Source organism: Protopterus annectens, chromosome 3.part0, assembly GCF_019279795.1.
Source record: "Protopterus annectens isolate FY-2018-M chromosome 3.part0, PAN1.0, whole genome shotgun sequence".
Taxonomy (NCBI): Eukaryota; Metazoa; Chordata; order Ceratodontiformes; family Protopteridae; genus Protopterus; species Protopterus annectens.
This window is the reverse complement of record NC_056731.1, coordinates 1536520979-1536542055: the sequence shown is the minus strand read 5'-3', so window position 1 is coordinate 1536542055 and position 21077 is coordinate 1536520979. Positions and strand designations below refer to the sequence as shown.

The window sequence follows — 21077 nt, the reverse complement described above, 5'->3', positions numbered from 1 at the left end:
TGGATATGCCTATACATTGTTTTCTCCAGGTCCTAATAAGTTTCTATTAAAATCATTATCTGAGGAATATCTAAGATGTGGCAAAGGTAAGTTGCCATAAGACCTCTCTAATATATTGCCTTTTGAGACGGAACATTGCAGGCACAGTCAATGAAGTGGGGGTTCAAGTTTCTTGTTTACTTGAAGCATAGATCCTGAAAATTCTCATTATAACAGGATAACATACACTTAGAGATTTAAAGGTCTGGCCTAGTGGAGAATTAGCCATATATAAACATAGACTTTACTAGAAGAATGCATATTTTCTCTTTTTATAAATAGTTATTGAACTTAATTGACTTAAACCATGTACCTGGCAATCTCTCAAATATTAAGAGTGGTAAGTGAATTGAATTGTTTTTCCCTGAGTCTACTTGGATACAAGAGTGATGTAAATGAATATTTAACTTGGACAATATTTAAATAATTTTATCTAAGGAGTTGGAGGTTATAGAAGCAGTGTTTATTAGGGAATGAGTGGGTTAGGCTTTGGACAAATAACTCTAAGCCTTGCAGGACCAATAATCTTTCTTTTCCTTATCTTGTTTTACATACAAGTTATATACTTAATACCAATACAAAAAAATTCACAACCTAAATTTTCTCGGGTCCTGTTAAATTCCTGGTCCAGGAGATTAGTGGGTAGGCACAGGGATGGGGCAGGAATGGTAGAATGCTTTCATAATATTCTTTTGATAAAAACTCATTATAACTCAATATATTTACACAAATTACAGAAGTACTGGTACAAAATAAAACTGTATGAATGTGGGAAATAGATTCATGGAACATTAAAGGGCTCCAGAACATGAAAAAAAGGAAACTGTTTCTGCATTTATTTCTGAAGGCTAAGGCAAGCTTCATACTACTTCAAGAGACCCATCTAACTAATGAACAATGGTCGGAAATAAAAAGGAAAAAATGGATAAGAGAAATAATAGCTTCTGAAGGCAAAACTAATAGTGCTGGAGTAGCGATAATCATTAAAGATCACTATCAAGACAAGATTATGGAATCTAAAATAGATAATGAAGGTAGATGGTGCTATGTGAGTCTTTCAACCACTGTTTATGACAAGCCCCTTATTCTCCTCAATATATATGCACCATGTTCTAACCAGCATTCCTTCTTCGCTTCATTATACCCTATCTTAAATCATTATAATAAGCACTATGTAATTATAGGAGGGGACTGGAATACTTATCAAAATCCTAAACAGGATAAATCAAGCTCACAGAGAACATACAATAATCAAGCAGTTATAGCTTTAAGCGAACTCAAAGATGATTTCAAATTATATGATCCCTTTACATTTGGTATTAACTCAAAGACTCCAGATAAATATACATTTTAATTGACTTTTTTCTAATATCAGAAGCACTAATCAATCTTGACCCCTCAGTATCCATTCATGCCCGATACTTGTCTGACCACTCTAAAATGACCCTACATATTGCTAAACCTACTAGAAGTAACACACCACATTGAGGTTACAACTGGTCCTTAAACCCAAATCCTTTAAATAAAAAGGAAATAATTCAGGAAATCCAGGAAGCAGTATTAGTAAAATTAACAAAACAGCAACACCTGCCTGATATTGAATGGGCTGCAGCTAAAACCCAGATAAGAGGTATTTTTCTCCAAAAAGCTTCTTATTATAAAAGAATACAACTTAAAGAAGAACAGATACTAGAGGTTAAAATTAACTCACTAGATCAAGACTTAATAAAAACCTACAATACACAAACTGAAACAGAGTTATTAAAATGTCAGAAAGACCTCTTTTTGATTCAAAATAACAAACTATCATTTCATGACACAAAATGCTTGCAAATTATGCTAGCCATATTCAAAGACCGTCACGAGTGTTAGCAAGAATTATTAACCAGTCTAAAACGCCTTCTCAAATTTCTGAAATATTCTACAAGGATAAAATCTATACGAAAAATGAAGATATTATAAAGGTGTTTGAAAAGATATACTCACAAATATATGGGGAACAAACAAATGGACTCTCAAGTGGTAGTAATAACGATTTCCTACAAAAACGTAACTTTCCGAGAATTGATGAGAAACTACAAAATGATCTAATAAAACCAATATCCATGGACGAAATAATAGCAACAATCAAGAAATTGAAACCTTGCAAATCTCCCAGTCCAGATGGACTTACCGTGGAATTTTATAAAACATTTTACTGTATCACTGCTCAAATTCTATCACTTATATTAAACTACATAGTAAATAACAAAATTAATTATATTCATTTTAATGCATCCAAAACAATTTTCATACCTAAAGATAAATCAGATATGCAGAACCCTGACAACTATAGACCCACATCACTACTAAATATTGACACCAAAATCCTAACATCTATTTTGGCCAATAGACTGAAGAAAATAACTAGTATAATTATTTCTAATGAACAATCTGGATTCTTAACATCTAGACAATCCAGTGATAATACTTTAACACTTCACACGTTAATTTCATATGCTAAACAAAATAATCTAAACATGTATGCACTTATCATAGATGCACAGAAGGCCTTTGATAGAATCAACATTAAATTTCTATTCCAGATCTTACCCTACTTTAATATACCCCAAGAATTTATCCTGACTTTACAAACACTATATAACAACCCTTGTACAACTTTATATATAAATAAAACATGGTCTAACAGAATTCAAATCAGAAATGGTACACGGCAGGGATGCCCTCTATCTGCCCTGTTATTTAACATATATTTAGAACCCCTTTTCTTAAACATCAAACAAAATATTTACCATAATGCCCCAATAATTTATAATACAAAAATCTCCTTGTCGGCTTTTGCAGATGACCTTAACACATACTGTACAACTCCAGTATCGGACACTCAAAAAATACTATCCGCTATTGATGATTTTTCACTAATATCAAACCATAAAATAAACCTTAAAAAAAAACAATATCTTTCCCTTAAGAACTCCGAAACCTTTCTCACTTTTACCACTGGTAGGACAAATTAATCTTGAGGAAAAGATCAAATATCCAGGAATTACATTCTCTACAGATAACAACATTTTTTATTTTAATAATATTAAACAAAATTGGGAGCACATATCATGTGATTTAAAGAGATGGAAAAATCTGAAATTACTGACATTAGCAAACGTGTCGATCATTAGAATGAATATTTTACCCAGATTATTATACATTTTTATGTCTTCTCAGATAGTAATACTCAAGAAATTTTTTAAACAAATTCATACTGAATTTGCTAAATTTATATGGGATCCAAAAAAAAGTAGAATATCTTATGATAAATTGATGACCCCGAAAAGTAAAGGAGGATTAGATCTACCTAATTTTGAAAACTACTCCTTAATCATAAATGCCAATAGAACACTAAGAATTGCAAACTATGACTCACGAAGTAAAAATTGTTCCCCATATTGGTTAAGATTGAGTTTTAAACATATAGAACATTTTAACATAAACCCCAAAGCATTACCTTTTTTTTTAAATAGTGAAAACATTACAACATATAATCTAATGGAACACATTAAAAACTGTATATCTTTAACACAAAAGCTCTTTAGATCAGTAAATCTCTTCCACCATATGTTAATCCTACAACCTATACATAAAAATCCTAACATGAAAATTAATAATCAACTAATAGATCTGGAAAGGTTCCCACTTATAACTAACTTAACACTACAAGATATATACCCATACCTAAATGGTTTTACTCATGAATTAAAACATCAACTGGGCCTTCCTAAATCATATCTATTGATTTTGAGATAGATCAAAGAAATGACCACAAGTTATCTTCAAAACATATCCATCAATAAAGGTGATTTAATGAAATGAGTTACACTATGGCAAGCCCTTCTTTAAAATAGGAGATATATAACATGTTCATGCAAATTGTTAAAAGACATGAAATTTCAAGACCAGCTACTATTGTCTAATTATTGGAGGGAAAAAATATCATTGATTGAGGAAAATAAAATACTACGAGCATTCAACTTAACGATAAAATTTATTTTTCTTCAGAAGCTAGCTTTCACTCAACTTATGATATACAATAATGCATATTACACGCGCCTTAGCTTGCATAAATTTAATCCTAAAAACTCACCAAAATGTCCACATTGTAAAGATGAAACTGCTGACCTTTTGCATATGTTCTGGAGCTGCAAGCTTATATTTAAACTTTGGAACTCCCTGAAACTACAACTACAAAAAATGGGATACCAAGCTTCAACGCTTACTTGGGAATTTACAATTTTACATATGCCTCCAAACAACCTATCCAAAACCCAAATGACCACCCTAATTAATATTTTTCTACTAATGAAACTTTACATAGCTACAAACTGGTTAACCCCATCTAAAACTTCTTGGGAACATTTTAAGATATTAGCAATAAAACATATATTAGCCCACAAGTTAATACTAAACAAACAAAACAATAATCCATATAATCTGAAGTTATGGGAACAGATTTTCAATATCATTTTGGCATAAAATTTTGGCCGAGGAAACTCTTTCAGCTTACATCATGGGAACAGATCATGTTTTAGAAGTCACTATTCTAAGATATTAACCCTGGAGGAAACAACCTTTTTTCTCTATCACTAAGAAGAAATATGAAAGCATTCATGTAAATAGTGTAAATATGTTTTAAGTATATTGTTGTTAGTACTACCTTAATTATCACCAGTGTACTCTCTTGTGATTGTTTTGTTGTGGAAAATAATGAAAAACAATAAAGAAATATTATGGAAAAAAAGGAATAAGGAGAGTAATATGTATGAGTCAGTACTATATAGGAAGCAGACTTACTCAAACTCCCTCTTGCATTTTGACACTTGGCACCATCTTCATCAGAAGAGGTCATTAGTCAAGGGCCAATGCATAAGGCTGACCCGTATGCTTAGTGAAGACAGCTGTTTTGCATCAGAATGTGTTAAACTTTGGGAGATGTTGTCTAGAAGGGGTTACACCAGAGATTTTCTTTCTAGCATTTTTGCAGAGGTTCAAAGGAAGAGAACTGATGGGACTTATATACCCCTATTACAAAAACAAGTAGAACTTAAACCACCAAATCATGAGAATGACACTAATTTCAATAAGGCTTTTATTATCCCATGTTGTTTTCAATTTAATGATATAAGTGCAATCATATGCAAAAACTGGGCCATATTCAGTGGTCAGCAAAGCATTATTGATAAGGTATGGGAAAGACCTGCTGTAGTTTGCCAGAAAGATGTATGCAACAAAACGATGTTGGAAGGAACAGTGTATGAGGCTACCAGTGGTAAAATGATGAAGTATGCTCATTGTATGCAATGTAAAAATATTTTGGAAGGTAAAGAAGTAGACATTTGGGTTTATGGTACTATGAATTTAAAAAGGAAATATCACTGCAACAGCAAGGGGGTAATATATGTGGCAAAGTGCCAACAATGTACATTGAGAAAACTGTTAGGCACATAAAAAACAGGATGTATCAACATTTTTATGACACTGCAAAAAAGATGAACACAATGCTTTATATAGGCATACAAAGAATATCCACATCACACTTTTAAATTCATTGTCCTTGAAATTCATTGTCCTTGACAGTGTCCAAGAGAGATCTAGAGGTGGACATGTAGATCTGTATTTAGAGTACCAGGAGTTAATGTGGCAGCTTAAATGCAATGCTGCTAACAAACCTGGGCTTAATGAGATTGTATCCATGTCTTGTTATCTTGCTATTTAGTTTAGTATTTTTTAAATACACTTTAAATCTGTTTTATGGCTCAAAAAGTTTTTTTAATGTAGAGAGTTAAAAGTTTAAAAAGTTATTAAGCAATATGGCATCTTTAAGGAGAAAAGGTTAATTATGACCTAGCCTTGTTTTTTAATTGAGTTAGTTATGTGACTTTTTAATTGTATTTAAGCTGGCGTTTTGTCATTTTGTGTTATTCTGAAGAAGTCCATACACTTCTTGGATGAAAGTGCTAAATGAGAAATAAACAGCGTGTTGCTACAGGTGCTTCGGGTACTTTCTTTTTTTAATTTTACTAGTTAGTTTATGCACTTGTTTTCTAGGTTTTGGAGTTTGTCAATTCAGGTCATCTGGGTTTGTTATCTGACAGACCAAAGTGGAATCAGTATTTATACTCTTTTAATATTTTTTTCAAAAACACAATAGTCCCCATTTTGAACCTGTAATATGGTGATTCAAAAAAGTCATTGCTTAGCATTTTCCATTTTGTTTTGTACTTCAGCTGTATTCTGATAGTAAAATACAAACTTATTTCAATATTGTTTCCTTTTCAAAATGTGTTGAAGTGTACTATGATGTTACTTTTTAATAGATTGTTCACATCTCTTATAATTTTGTTATACAGATAAGTCACTGAATAAGTTAATCCACACATTAACATCTTGTTCCTTCATTTAAATATCTTTTCCTATACAGTAATATGCATTTGATAATCTGGTACCTATTTTCACTTAACATATTGGCAGCTTTGAAAATAAAACATTATTCTACATAACAAGAAATTATACTTGATTTATATTATATATCAACTCTAAATGCAGTAATAAGGAACATATAAGTGGAAGCTTTCCCTGCCTGTGTGCTCTCTGGCTTTAAAAGCTTCTCCTGATGGGTTAAACACTCTGTGGTCATCTACTGCCCAACAGACTTGCCCAGCAAATTACTTTGTGAAAGAGTGTAAATCTGCTTCAGTTACCTGCTTGAAGCAGCTCCAAAACCAAACTAAAGAGCACAGCTTTCTAAACTACTCTTCAACTTTGCCTTTCTTCCTGTGGTGCCATCTTTAAAATCCTTCTAGCTTTCTCTGCATTCCATATGGAAGCTTCTACTCTCCCCTGCCTGTGTACTGTCTGGCTTTAAAAGCTTCTTGCGATGGGTTAAACACTCTGTGGTTATCCCCTGCCCAACAGACTCACCCAGCAAAATACCTTGTGAAAGAGTGTAAATCTGCTTCTGTTACCTGCCTGTAGCAGCTCCAAAACCAAACTAAAGAGCACAGCTTTCTAAACTCTTCTCCTGACAGGTTAAAGACTCTGTGGTCATCCCCTGCACAACAGACTCGCCCAACAAAACACCTTGTGAAAGAGTGTAAATCTGCTTCAGTTACCTGCCTGAAGCAGCTCCAAAACCAAAATAAAAAGCACAGCTTTCTAAACTGTAGGTGTTCCTTCTATTGCAATTTATCCACACTCCGAATCTGTTTTTAAAACTATCTGCTTTGAAAAAAGTAAACTGCTCCTTATTTAAAGTATTACTACAGGGCAGATAAGCATACACGCAGGTTAGTTTTTCTCTGGCTGTAGTAACTTACTTTGGCCACCAGGCAGCAACACACTGCCAGCAACCTGCCACTGCACTACAGGGAAGCAGATATACTGGACTTACCCAAATGTGGCTGTTTTTTCCTTCTATCCTTGATTAGAGCTTACTGATTGTCTCTGTAATCTCCTGGTGGCTGAGCCCCACATCATTAGCTTCACTCGGCAAGCTTCGCTCCATTACTCTGCCCCCAATTTCCACCCACCCCCACTACTTCTACATTTATTCTAACCCCCAATCACCTGACCACTCCCTACAGCCACTCACCTGCAACCATCCTAACCACATCCCTAATTTACCACTTGCATCCAAATACCACAAACCCAAACTATGCAGGCCTTACTTTCATCTCTCCTACTAACCCTCACAACTCTAACCTAGGTTACATCCTTACACACAAACACACCACTACCACAGGCCACCTACCATACAACAGATACCTTCACACCTGTTATTACACACATAAGCTTTCCTATAGCCCCCTCTTTATTTAGTAACAACACAATACTATTTTTACCTAACAAGTATGTTTCACTATTCTACACTAGAAACACATCAAATAAACTCTACATAGATATTCTACAAACTGTCAAGCTTCAACTTTCATTAAAGAAATACCTCCTTACCTAGGGGGATATTCACCCAAATCCAGGGCCAAGCAACATTATACCCCCGAACAAACACACTGCAGATCTACTCATCATCAATCTTAACTCACAGTATATCAAACAAACTTCCTCACTTACACACATTCATATCTCACTACTCCACTGACATCCTTACCATAACAGAGACCTGGCTAAATCCCAGCACACAGAATGAAGCAATTCTCCCTCCAGGATATAATATCCTACAGCTAGACAGAACAGGAAAGAAGGGTGGGGATGTTGCAATTGTCTATAAAACTACAATTTTTCTCCGACCTCTACTAACTCCTCTACCTAAATTTAATACTGCTGATATCATAGTTAAATTAGGAAAAGAGCATCAATATTCTCTGTGCATATATATCCCTTCAGGTAATAACACTCCAATAATTGAGGAGATTCTACAATGATCAAAAGATAATCTCCCAATGATATTGAAAATTTTCTCCAAGCCAACTTTACTGATTCCTTTATATTATCAAAACCGTTAATTTTTCTGAATGTAAATGAATCTATTGTATTGAATGACAAAATAAGTATCTTCTTTGGACAATCCTAGCAGCAGCCAAAAAATGTATTACAAGAAGATGGAAGCCATCCTCCTTTCCAGCCTTACAAGATTTGAAGACCCTCTTGGTTGAAGTAACATCGATGGAAATAAAAGTTAAAGAAGCAAGAATATATCCCAGAAAATGGACTAACAACCCCTGGACAAAAGTTTTATCTATTATTCAGTCATTGAATTTAGATTTGTCTCCATCAAATTAGTCACTTTGAAGGTATGAATGAATGAATATTGTACCTTTCTTTACATCTATAACATTTCGTACAGTGCTTGAGGCCTTTGTAAATTTGTACATAGTTTTATCATAATTTGTTGTTTAAATGATTGTTACTGAAAAATCAGTAAAAAACTTTGGAACAAAAAAAAGATAATCTCCCACAGGAAACTATTTTATTAGGTGACCTAAACACTGACTGGCTAGCCTGTAACTCTAAAAACCCCACTAACCACATCAACCTATATGGATTTTCTCAATTCATTCAAGAACCAGCTAGAGTAGACAAAAAAATCCCATAAGGAATCTATACTAGATTGGACATTACTAAATTACCCTGAACATAATTACCAAGTAGGTAGTCTACCTGACGGCCATAGTGACCATCTCCCTACCTTCCTCCTATGTAAACGTACTAACTTACCCAAAACCTACAGTCTATAGACAAGTCAGAAATGATCGTAATGTTAACCTTCTAGAACTCAACACTATATTAAAAAAATGTAACTGGGAACCACTACACAGCCTTGACCTAGACCAAGCAGTGGACTGTTTTAATAGTACTCTTATTAACATCCTGGATTCAGTTGCCCCAGTAAGAAAAATTAGAGCTAAGCAACACTATGCACATTGTCTTACTAAATCCACTAGAGCCCTATTAAAAACCGGATACAAGGCAAGGAAAACCTAGAAGAAAGATAACACTAATCTATCCAAACAAAACTATCAGGAATCAGGTTAAAAAACAAACAAAGCTTGATAAAGAGAACTACTTTCTAGATATACAAAACAAACACTCAAATAACCCCCAAACATTCTGGCATGCAATAAACTCCCTACTAAAACTTAGGTAAAACCTCCACACCAGCTCCCACCTCCACCTCTACAAAAACAGATAATGATATAGCCTCCCAATTTAATCATCACTTTATTGAATCCATTAAATCACTATCAACTCAACTTTCCAAAAATATCTACTCATCCATATCAACAACTCCCCTCCCTTTACATTCTCTCCTGTCCCAACCTCAACAATAAAAAAATACCTCTTAAAACTTAAACCCACAACTCTTGCAGCAGATGCCTGCTCATTTCCTAAAAATAGATGCCGACTCTCTATCCTACCCATTCTCAATCTTAATCAACTGCTCCATACAGGAATCCCACAACCCTCAACTATGGAAAAGCTCTTACATTATTCCCCTTCATAAGGGTGGGAATTCCTAGGATTTCTCTAACTATCGCCCCATAGCCATTCTGTCTCCTTTATTAAAGATACTTGAGAAATGCATACACTCTCAGGTCATGGATTTCCTAGACTCTAACAATCTCTTCTCCTCTACACAACATGGTTTCTACCCACACCACAGCACAACTTCAGTCCTTCTCTCTTTCACAAACCTGGTTAACCAACATAGAAATAACAACAGATTTGTATCTGCTATATTCCTGGACCTCTCCAAAGCATTTGACATGGTTTCCCACTCCATTCTAATAGATACTCTTACCTCTCTATCCTTTGCCCCTAACACTTTTTCATGGTTTATAAACTATCTATCAGACAGACAACAATCTTTCCAGTGGCAAGGAGTTATATTATCTTTACTCCAAACTACCATTGGTGCACCTCAAGGTTCCATACTCGGTCCACTCCTCTTTTCTATCTTTACCAATAATCTACATACCTCTACCCTACAGGCTTCACTCGTACAGTATGCAGACGATTCCACCCTGATCTGCTCCACCCCAAATATCACCACCCTACAGCATCTCGCCCAGGAATCTTTTACGTCACTAGAAAGGTGGATCACAGATATTCAACTTATCTTAAATTCCAAAAAAACAAAATTACTTCTATTTACCCCCAAATTAATCAAAAACCACTCCACTCTCCTTCTCTGTCTCCTCCAATAATGGAACTGTCATTTCACTCTCTAGCCAAACCAAGCTGCTTGGCGTCAAAATAGATAACCTACACTTTGACATCCATATCTCACAAACTATTAAAAAGGTACACAAAAATGGAGGTCCCTCTACAGACAAAAAGACTTTCTATCAAATCAAGCTCGGATCACCCTAGCTCAAACCTACCTTCTTTCCACACTCATGTATGCAGCACCTATTCTCACCTTTGTAAGAAAATCTGACCTGGAGAACTTGAGTCATTTTATAACAAACTCACCAAGTTTGCAAAAAAATTCCCTCTGTAGAACACGCCATTGTATACCTCTTAGGCAACTTCAGTGGCTTGAGCTCCCACAGTTATTAACCTACCACCAACTAGTCATAGCTTATAACAACCTAAAATATCCTGAAAAAACTACAGCCCTTTGTGAACTACTAACTACATTCCAAATTGACCACTCCGCTCTGCCAACAAATCACTCCTCTCTATCTCCACAGCCAACAACACAGCAGGTAAAGCTCTATTTTCTCACAGTATAGCAAAAAGTTTGAATAGTCTCCCTCCCTCAGTCACTTCTGCACCTAATAGCAAACAATTCAAAAACTCCCTTAAGGCTCATCTTATTAGCTCTTGGCTATGTCCATGTGTTACTTAATCCTATTGTATGCTACCACCATCTTTCTCTCTTCTCTCCAATTATCAGACCCTTGGGAAAAATGGAAGTAACAAATGGTATCCGTTGACATTTGGAAATGATGTTCTGATCTCTGTCTGTATATTTTGATTAACTTAATGTTCACTTGTATATATTTCTGATATGATATTTCTTTGTGTACTGTTTTATTATGCACACAATACTGCTCAATAACAAAGTCTTTACTTTACATTATGCATTATTATCATCGTCTGTTGTATTAATTAAGTGGAGCTTTTCTCCACGGGCCTCCACTGTAAATGGACCTCGCTCAGTCGGGCCATCCCAGTTAACAAATGTAAAATAAATAAATAAAATAAAATAAAGTAAGATGTTAAAAAGCTAAAGCTACCAATATTTGATTGTTTTTATGGTTTGCTTAGTGTCACTAGCCACCATTATCCAAGACCCTTTACTTGTACAAAGTCCATGAACCAAAAATCCTTGAAGTGGACAGCTTTGGTCGGTGTTTCAGTTGGTTAATGTGAAAAAAAGTAACTCTGTCTCCCTGGTATGAGATAAAAGGTAAAAAAATAATAGAGAATAAAAAGCCTGCGACTGTAAAAGATCACTTTATCAAGAAGGCATAGTGTGTTCTAAAGAGAGAGAGAATGAAAAATTCATAAGAAAATAAGAAAAATAGAGATTGACATTCTGAATAATGTGGTTTCTAATGGCTGTGAAAATATATCAGAAAATGCAATCCCATCTGTGAAAAACCATACTGAGGCTGTATTTTCTTGTTCACTTCACTCACTGGTAAGAGTAGCTGTTAACATTTTAATCTGTATTCATTTGTTCACTCTTTCATTTATTAATTTTCCACTATCTGCATTACCATATTCTAGGCTGCAGAGGAGATGGAGTTTATTGCTGAAAACAGCAGGCATAAGGCAGATGATCAGTCCTAGACAGGATATGAGTCCGCTGTAAAACACAGGCATAGACACTCACTGTCTCTCTCTCTCTCCCTCATCTACAAGCACACACACACATACACACACACACACACACACACACACACACACACACACACACACACACACACACACACACACGTGCACGCACCCATGCGCACACACATGCACACATGCAGACACATACACACACACACACCCACTCACACACATGTACCACACAGGCAGACCATTAGGCAGTTTAAAGTTCAACAGTTTACCTACTTTCAAATCTTTGATATATGAGATAACAAAAGAGAGAACATGACCAGCCAGTGAAAAGCTAGTCAAGAGATAGGGATGATGTGTCAACTCAAATTAGAAGGTGCTGAATGCTTTCACTGATTTTAGATTTCTTTCTTGTCTTTTCTACATATTTTTCTTCTACCCACATCTCAAAGTCATGCAAGCAGTTAATTTGTGATTATCCAAATTGCTTTTGTGTGTGCATGCATTATATGAGTGAGTGCATGCATGTGTGTGTGTGTGTGTGTGTGTGTGTGTGTGTGTGTGTGTGTGTGTCTGCATGCATACATTGGTGCAGTGTCAGAAAAACTTTCAAAGCCTAAAACCCACTCATTGGACAATGGGAGAGGCACTGGCAGCCCTGCAATCCTAAAAATAAATTGGATTGTTATGCAAAATTGCAGGATGGAAAACTCCTCCTTACATATGTAGAACTGATAAATAGCCAATTGCCCTAAAGGTTGATGACACTATGTAACTGCAAAACAGTTTGGCACTTCAAAAGTTACTGCATTCTGAAAGCATCTGCATACACAATATATATACAGTTTATATAGAGAGAGAGAGAGAGATAGATATAGATATACATATATATAAATAAATATAAGTATATATATGTGTGTCTGTGTGTGTGTGTGTGTGTGTGTGTGCGTATATATATATATATATATATATATATAGAGCTGTAGATATAGATATAAATATATTGTTATATATATATATATATATATATATACAAACACTTTATAATCTCGAAATACTGAAATGTCAAATTTCAGTATCTTGAGACTATAAAATCAAAGTTTGAAAATAGCGAAAGTGCATAATCATGAATTTGAATATCTCAAATTCGCAGTTATGGCTTTACGCTATGTAATGTCGGGGATGGTGTGCGGTGCTGTGTGTGGATTTAGGTGTTATGTAAATGAGTGTTTTGTAAGGGTTTTGGGTGGGAGTTTGAGTGGATTCGATTTCATGGTCTCGAAAAACTGAAATTCGAGATTTCAGTATTTCAAGATTATGAAGTGAATCCATATATCTATCTACATATATATATATATATAGAATATATATATATATATATATATATATATATATATATAGCTCTCTCTCTCTCTCTCTCTCTATATATATATATATATATATATATATATATATATATATGTGTGTGTGTGTGTGTGTGTGTGTGTGTGTGTGTGTACATGACAGCTGTGTGTTTGACCAACATCTGTTAAGTCAATTGATTTTGGCTGAACAAGCAGGCAGGTGTGTGAAATCTCCCAATTCTCAAGGCTGGGGAATATTCCCTTTCCCTGATTCTATGTGATGTCAGAGTTATTATATATAATTTGCAGGGGTTGTGTTAGGGAATAGCCCCCCCACATGAGATGTGTAGGGGGATTTGCTTCCCAGCAAAAAAGATGTTTTTTTTTTGTTTTTATTTTTGCAAATACCAAGGTTGTTTCTCAGTGCATGCATAGTAGTAGTCGACATTCATATTGTTGACATCTTGCGGTCCGAATTTTCAAGTCAACATTTATTTTATACATAAACACACACACACACACACACACACATATATATATATATATATATATATATATATATATATATATAGATATATATATATATATATATAGATATATATATATATCTATATATATATATCTATATATATATATAGATATATATACACACACACATTATATATATATATATATATATATATATATATATGTATATGTATATATTTAGATATACACACACACACACTCACACACACACACACACACACACACACACACACACACACATATATATATATATATATATATATATATATATATATAGATATATATAAATATATATATATATATATATATATATATATATATATAGATAAAGTATGGATTTACCTCACTTCATCAAAAGCCCATATTATGGAATCTCATTTTGTCGACACTCAAAAAAAGAGCATATAGGTTCCAGTTAATCATATTATTGGAAACCAAGTTGCAACTCTAGACTATTTAGGATTAGCCGTAGGCAGGAATATAGAGGAAACCTTACAGCTTAACTGTGCTAAAGCCATAGACTTAATAAAGACATTAATAAGCAAATGGAATAATTTGTTTATAACATTTGATGATTGGTTACAACTGATAAAAATGATTTTGTTACCTAAAATATTATAGGTTCATAGGTTCATACCAGGCTATCTGCCCTAGGGCATTTATAAGCCTAGCCAGAGTGTGTTTGGCTTTCGCCACGCATTTTAAATTAATTTTGCTATGCCCTTTTTTGAGGTTAGTATACTGTGCCTCTGTCTAACAGTGACACAGAAGTGATACCCGGGGTAAACCTACGATTATATATAGCACAAGCCCTTATACTTATACCAGGAAAGAAAATCCTTAAAGAAATTACTTCAACACTGATGAAATTCCTATGTTACCCCAAAAGAAATAGAGTGGCATATTCTCATCATGTCAGAAAAGGGGAACAAGGGGGGTTAAAATTCCCAGAGATTGAAACTTATATATAGGTATCTATAATTAAAATAGTGATGAACTGGTAAATCCTAGATACTCTTACAATTGGAACCAGTTACACTCCATTATACTAATGGATGAATATTGTTTATCAAACAATGCTTTGGTAACTGACAAAGATAAGGTATGGCACTATTTAAGTTTACATTTACAGTATAGTACAACAAAAGTTACTAAACTAACACTAATAAACAATATTTTTGATGTGTTTAGAAAATTCATTAATACAAATTTAGATATAAAACTCTGACATAGATTTTAATACCATACAAGGGATTTCCCTGATAAAACACATAGAGAGATTTTTGGTTTATGGGAAAATAACCTATTTTGTTGGTTGCAATGTATTGAAAACCAACAAGCTTTGCACACACAAAGTATACTGTCAACCTATGGCCTATCCCCTAATGACTGGTTGTTTCTTCAGAGTGTCACAGCATACACTAAGGATCTGTGTAGAATAACACATAACATCCTTCAAAACCGTACCAAAAATTATAAACTGGATTTTTGGAATTCTTTTTAATAATATCAATGTTAAGAATGAATTATCATATCTATATAACACTTCAGTTGTCTATAAGACAGCTCCTAAAGATTATTACTGGCAATACCTAACTAAAGGGTTTCAAGTATCATTATCAATGGAAGATAAAACAAACATTTTATTTTCAGTTAAACTAACTTCTTACTCACAATTCTGGAGGATTTTTCATTTGAAATTTCTACACAGATCCTTTTTGACACTTGAGAAACTCTCAAAAATGAACCCTTCAAACAGCAAGTTATGTTGGAGATATCACATGTCCACTAATGCTGACTGGTCTCATATTTTTTATGACTGTACTAATATTAAACCATATTGGAATGAGATTAACAAATTTCTTCAAGCTATCTATACTGATATATTTGTGTTGACAAAGTCCTTAATTTTATTGACCTGTATTTGTTCTGGACAATGTTAACAATATTCAGAAAATGTATAACTAGAAGATGGAAATCTAGTGAGCACCCACAATGGAGGAATTCCTATCATCAGTGAAAAAATGCATACTAATGGAGAAAAGAACTAAGGAGTTAAGAACTTTTCCTAAGCCATTGGTTAATAGTCCATGGAAGAAAGTTTTGAATTTGATTGATACCCTAGATATGGAACCAAACTCTTCCTAAGTATCATAGTTTATATATTAACTTATTTAACTACAAATGTTTTTTTATCTGATTCCTTTTCCTCAGGCTGAATGTAAATATTGTAAATAGCTATTGAATGTTATGAATGTATTGAATTATTGTGTTATTTCATCAAAATAAAAATAATTTCAGTGAAAAAAAATATTGAACTCCAACTTCATCAAAGCAGCAGAACAACAAAGTTCTTCCCAGGATAAGTAACCACTTACCCAAAAAGAAACAAAAGTTAAATTGCACCATCCCTAACCCACTCAGGTGGGGGGTCTACACCCCCATACTCCAATGTGGGGGACTGCACCCTCCATACCCTCCTAACTAAACATACTGACTTAGAGATTACACTACAATTGGGAAAAGGGCAAAGTTCACCATCTCGCACTTACCCTGCGAAGATCTTTGTTATTCCATTGCTTTGATGACGTGGGAGTGCGATATTTTGTGAAATTTGATAATATGAGATTTCAACAAAGTCAGGTAGAATCATTGTATATATATATATATATATATATATATATATATATATATATATATATAGATTGAGGGCCTTTGCCATTGAGTTCTGTATAGTGATGGGTGTCCTGATTCTATAGTTCAGATTAAAAGAGCATTTGTAGCTGTTTTTTAGGTAGTCGTTCATTTCCTCCAAAAACCTTATATTCACTAACTTGTATTATTTGTTGTGAGAGTCTGTCCCTGTTGGCTGGAACAATTTTACTAAGCTATCTTTCTGTAATAGCAAGACTAAAAAGGAGCCTAACAAAGAAAAAGGTGCTGCTATCCTGGGTTTGACATTAATAGTGAGAATATTTAACTTATAATTTAGTTCCCAGGAGGTCACAAGTATTTACATAGGATTTTGAAGGTAAGAATGGGCAACAGGAGTGTATGTGCATCTAGTAGTCTTTGGTGGTAGCAGTTTGAAATGCTGGGACATGCTACAGTGAGTCCTGAAATACAGAGACTGAATGTCCTCAAGATCGGACTTACATATACTAAGTTTGAGATGCCATTTCTCAGAATATTCCCTTTTCTCCAAGATATGGTGATCTCAGAGTTGGTATATATAAGTTTTGGGGTGTAGAGTCATGGCCCCACATGGGTGGGTGCAATGGTGGGCTTGCCATCCTGCAAAAAAGAAGTTTTAAGGAGAAGGGTGACTTTTGAGATTTGTGCTTCTCCTGTGTTTTCCATCTTTTTTTTGGCATGTCAGCACAGGATTTTAAGTGCCGACATTTCAATATGGTGCCAGCTTTGGCAGGTAGCTAGCTTCCCTTGTGAGATACAGTAATGTACAGATCAGGGAGCTAGATTAATAACTCTGCAGGTGACAGTGATAGTAGTTTGCATTCGGCTGTTGTTATGTGCATCAGTGTAGGTAGTCCATATTCCAGTTTTTGTATTAGTATGTTTACAAATATTTGAAGTAATAATAATAGTTGGATTTGACAATATAGTTATCTAGTTAATTTAGAAAAATGTTGGCTTAGTATGCATAAGTTTATATTAACAACACAATATGTCAACCATTAAAGGATTAGTCAACAATGCTATAGTGGAAAAATCCTTGAAGGTGAACAAATAGTTCAGAAAATGATGGTAGACTGCAGAGTTAATTTGAGAGATATAGACAGTATATTTTTAACTTTGATTATGCTGTAGGGAAAGGAAATGCAGAGTGGGTGGAAAAGTAAAAGTGAAAGGAAAGGATGGAAGGAATACTGAGAACCCTGATAGCATAGCATGGTTAGATGTTGATAGTAACTCCTTAATTGAATGTATAGGATCCCATGCATTCATGTAACTAAAATATGAATGTTGATGGACTTTTTTTACTGTATAATATGTAAAAGAAGCCTGTTGTATAGGTGAGTGAGGAAATTGTGAAACATTTGCCCCATAATCAAGGCATGCTGAGCTTTTATTGTAGACCTAGGTCTTTGTAACAAGTGTTAACTGATGAGAGTAGGAGTTTATATTTCATTGTATAGTTTGTTGACTTCATTATCCTACAGGTCAGTTATCTGATGTAATATGTTTCATATGAATAATCTTCCATACCACAATATTACATTACTCCCAATTATTTTGTACCCTAATGATATATCCCAAACATTGTACAACACAAGTGATCTTCTTATCAATAACATTCAAGAATGCTCAGATGCATTTCATCATACTCCCTTTTGGGGTTTTATAGTCTTATAACAATCAGTTTTACCCTTTAATTCCAAACTTCTAATACTTTTCTTACAGGTAAATTATACCTGCCCTGTTGTCATAACTCAAATGCTGGGTAAGCATCTTGTCTGTCCAGTCACTTACAACTAAGTGATTTACAATAAACTGATGTCTTTAAGTATAGAAGCACATATTTTACTGAGGCTTTTATTCTAGCTATTGCAGTGATCATATAACAAGATGTCCACCTCAACGTACTAGGTGCAAAATCTGAAACTTCCCTTAAAACTACACCTTCCCTGACCAATATGGCAATAAGTTTCGGAATTCAACACTCATTTAAAAAATGTATAGAGCTAGCACTCTCTTCCCAAACTTAGTATCAGGGAAATATTCCAAAACAAACCACCATGACGATCCATAAACATTAATAAACTGTATGATTAAAGAAAGTAACTCCGTAAATTACTTGGCAGATCAAAACCCATTCTACTGAAGGGTTATATCAGAAGCATTACAAAAAAAGTCTGAAGAATATGATCAGATGCTCTAAAGGAGCCCATGAACTTAAGCTGACCTCTGAAGCCAAAGACAATTATAAGTCCTTCTTTAGCTATACTACAAACTAAAACCAATGCCTTACATTGCCTGGTATGTATTCATAATGATGCCTCCTAGTCTGACTCAATAGACATTGCCAATATCTTCACAAACAAATTTATTGCTGACTTAAAGCCTTTTTTGAAATATCTGAATCCTTTACTCCCCCAATTATCTTGAAAGACCGACTACTGAAAATGTTAACCAAGACCAAAAATAGTTCTTCTTTGAGACTTGCAATTGTACCTGGTTGCTTAATTAATAGTGTTAAACATGTCATTGCAGGCATACTACTCAAACTGTTTAACCAGGGGTTAGCTCCTGATTTTGTCCTTAATGATTGGCAGTGGTACTGCCCCTCCATAAACATGTCCTTACAAGTGGCCTGGGTAATTAGTCTTACTGTGCTACATCTGCAAAACCACAAAATGGATCATTACTGACCTCATAAGCTCTGCAGTGGTGGTGCTGCAGTAGCGTTGTCACCTCACAGTAAGACGTTGTCCTGTTCGATTCTCAGCTAAAGCGTCTTCTGTGTGGAGACATGCATGAATGGACGTACCTTCATTGAAGGTTGTGCATCAGGCCTGGCAAGTCAGTACGTAAAAATCTACTGCCAATCATTAGCGGACCGGAGTTCCGCTGTGGCGACCCCTAACCAGGAGAAGCCGAAAGATATAACAACTGACCTCGTAAGTTCTAATATCAACAATCTTGTTAGCCTTGACTTCCAACAATTTGGCTTTGTGAAGGGTAGACACTATCCATTTAATCTGATAAACTTCTTCAGAAGGGTTACAGAAGTTGCAGATAATACTTCCATATGGATTTCATTGCTCACGCATAATTCCTGTGCTAAATGTAGATACTGGTCCCCTCCTAGTGTTTCAAAGCTATTAATTTTAATCAGCAGGGAGGCTCTAAAACCTTCCTCATTATTACCATGGTCATTAGTCATACTGGATATAGATCTAGTACAACTTCAGAAGTCGCTATATCCTCAGTCATAACTGGTAATGGATTGTCATTCTCCTTACTGGTTTTTGGATAGACCACTTTATTCTCATATTCATTCCTATCCCTAGTCAACTTAATGTCCTTTATTTTCACAGTTGTATCACACCTGTGATCAATAGAACTGAAAAATTTGACCAGCATAGGTGGAGAACATAAGATCCTCAGGTATCTGGTTTTTCAAGTCTATCAACCTACTTGAGCAACTTAATAAGATGCATTTCATTGTCTTTAGCAATTATACCCATAAATTCCAGCCCTGCACAGTCAAAAAAAAAAAAAAAACAGTAAACCATGATTCAATAAAAACTGTCATTCACTCGATTGAGGTGCTTCCACAGCATCTCTGGCACCATCTGCATGGCCCCGTATTGTCACAGAGAAATATATGTAGGATTCTAAACTTCGTAACTAAATTTGCAAACCTCTCAAGTGTGTTAATGACAGGTTCATCTCTATCTTCAAGATAATTTATCTTTAGCCAATACCAATTTCTTATTCAACCAGGCATTCATCACTGGTTTTGAATTACCACAGTAGATTCTTTGTTCAAACACCTGCCCTTCCAATATCCAGGAAATGTTGCAACAATTTGTACCATCACCTTTGATCATATCACATCTATGTGCAATCTGATTATCAGCAGCACAATAACTGTTGGTGGCCATACCACTTTTCTCAAGTTTAGTCACCAGTTGCATGAGCAAATTCACTAGTGCTGTCAAATGCTGATTTAAACACTCCCTGCAAAGACATATTTTTGGACACAAAGCTTATAGCCAACACTTTTTTCACACTTACAAAAGCTGAAACTAAATATTAAAGCAACAACAACAACAACAAAAGTCTTTAAGTAAACCAACTCCTCAAAGGCATGGAGATCGAGATAGCTTGTGGTTG

General features: G+C 34.6%; 1 protein-coding gene across 2 annotated transcripts in view; it reads left to right on the top strand.

The window, feature by feature from the left end:
• Positions 1-21077, top strand: part of DLGAP1 (DLG associated protein 1) — a 5750587-nt gene that overhangs the window by 1907737 nt on the left and 3821773 nt on the right. The window lies entirely within an intron of this gene.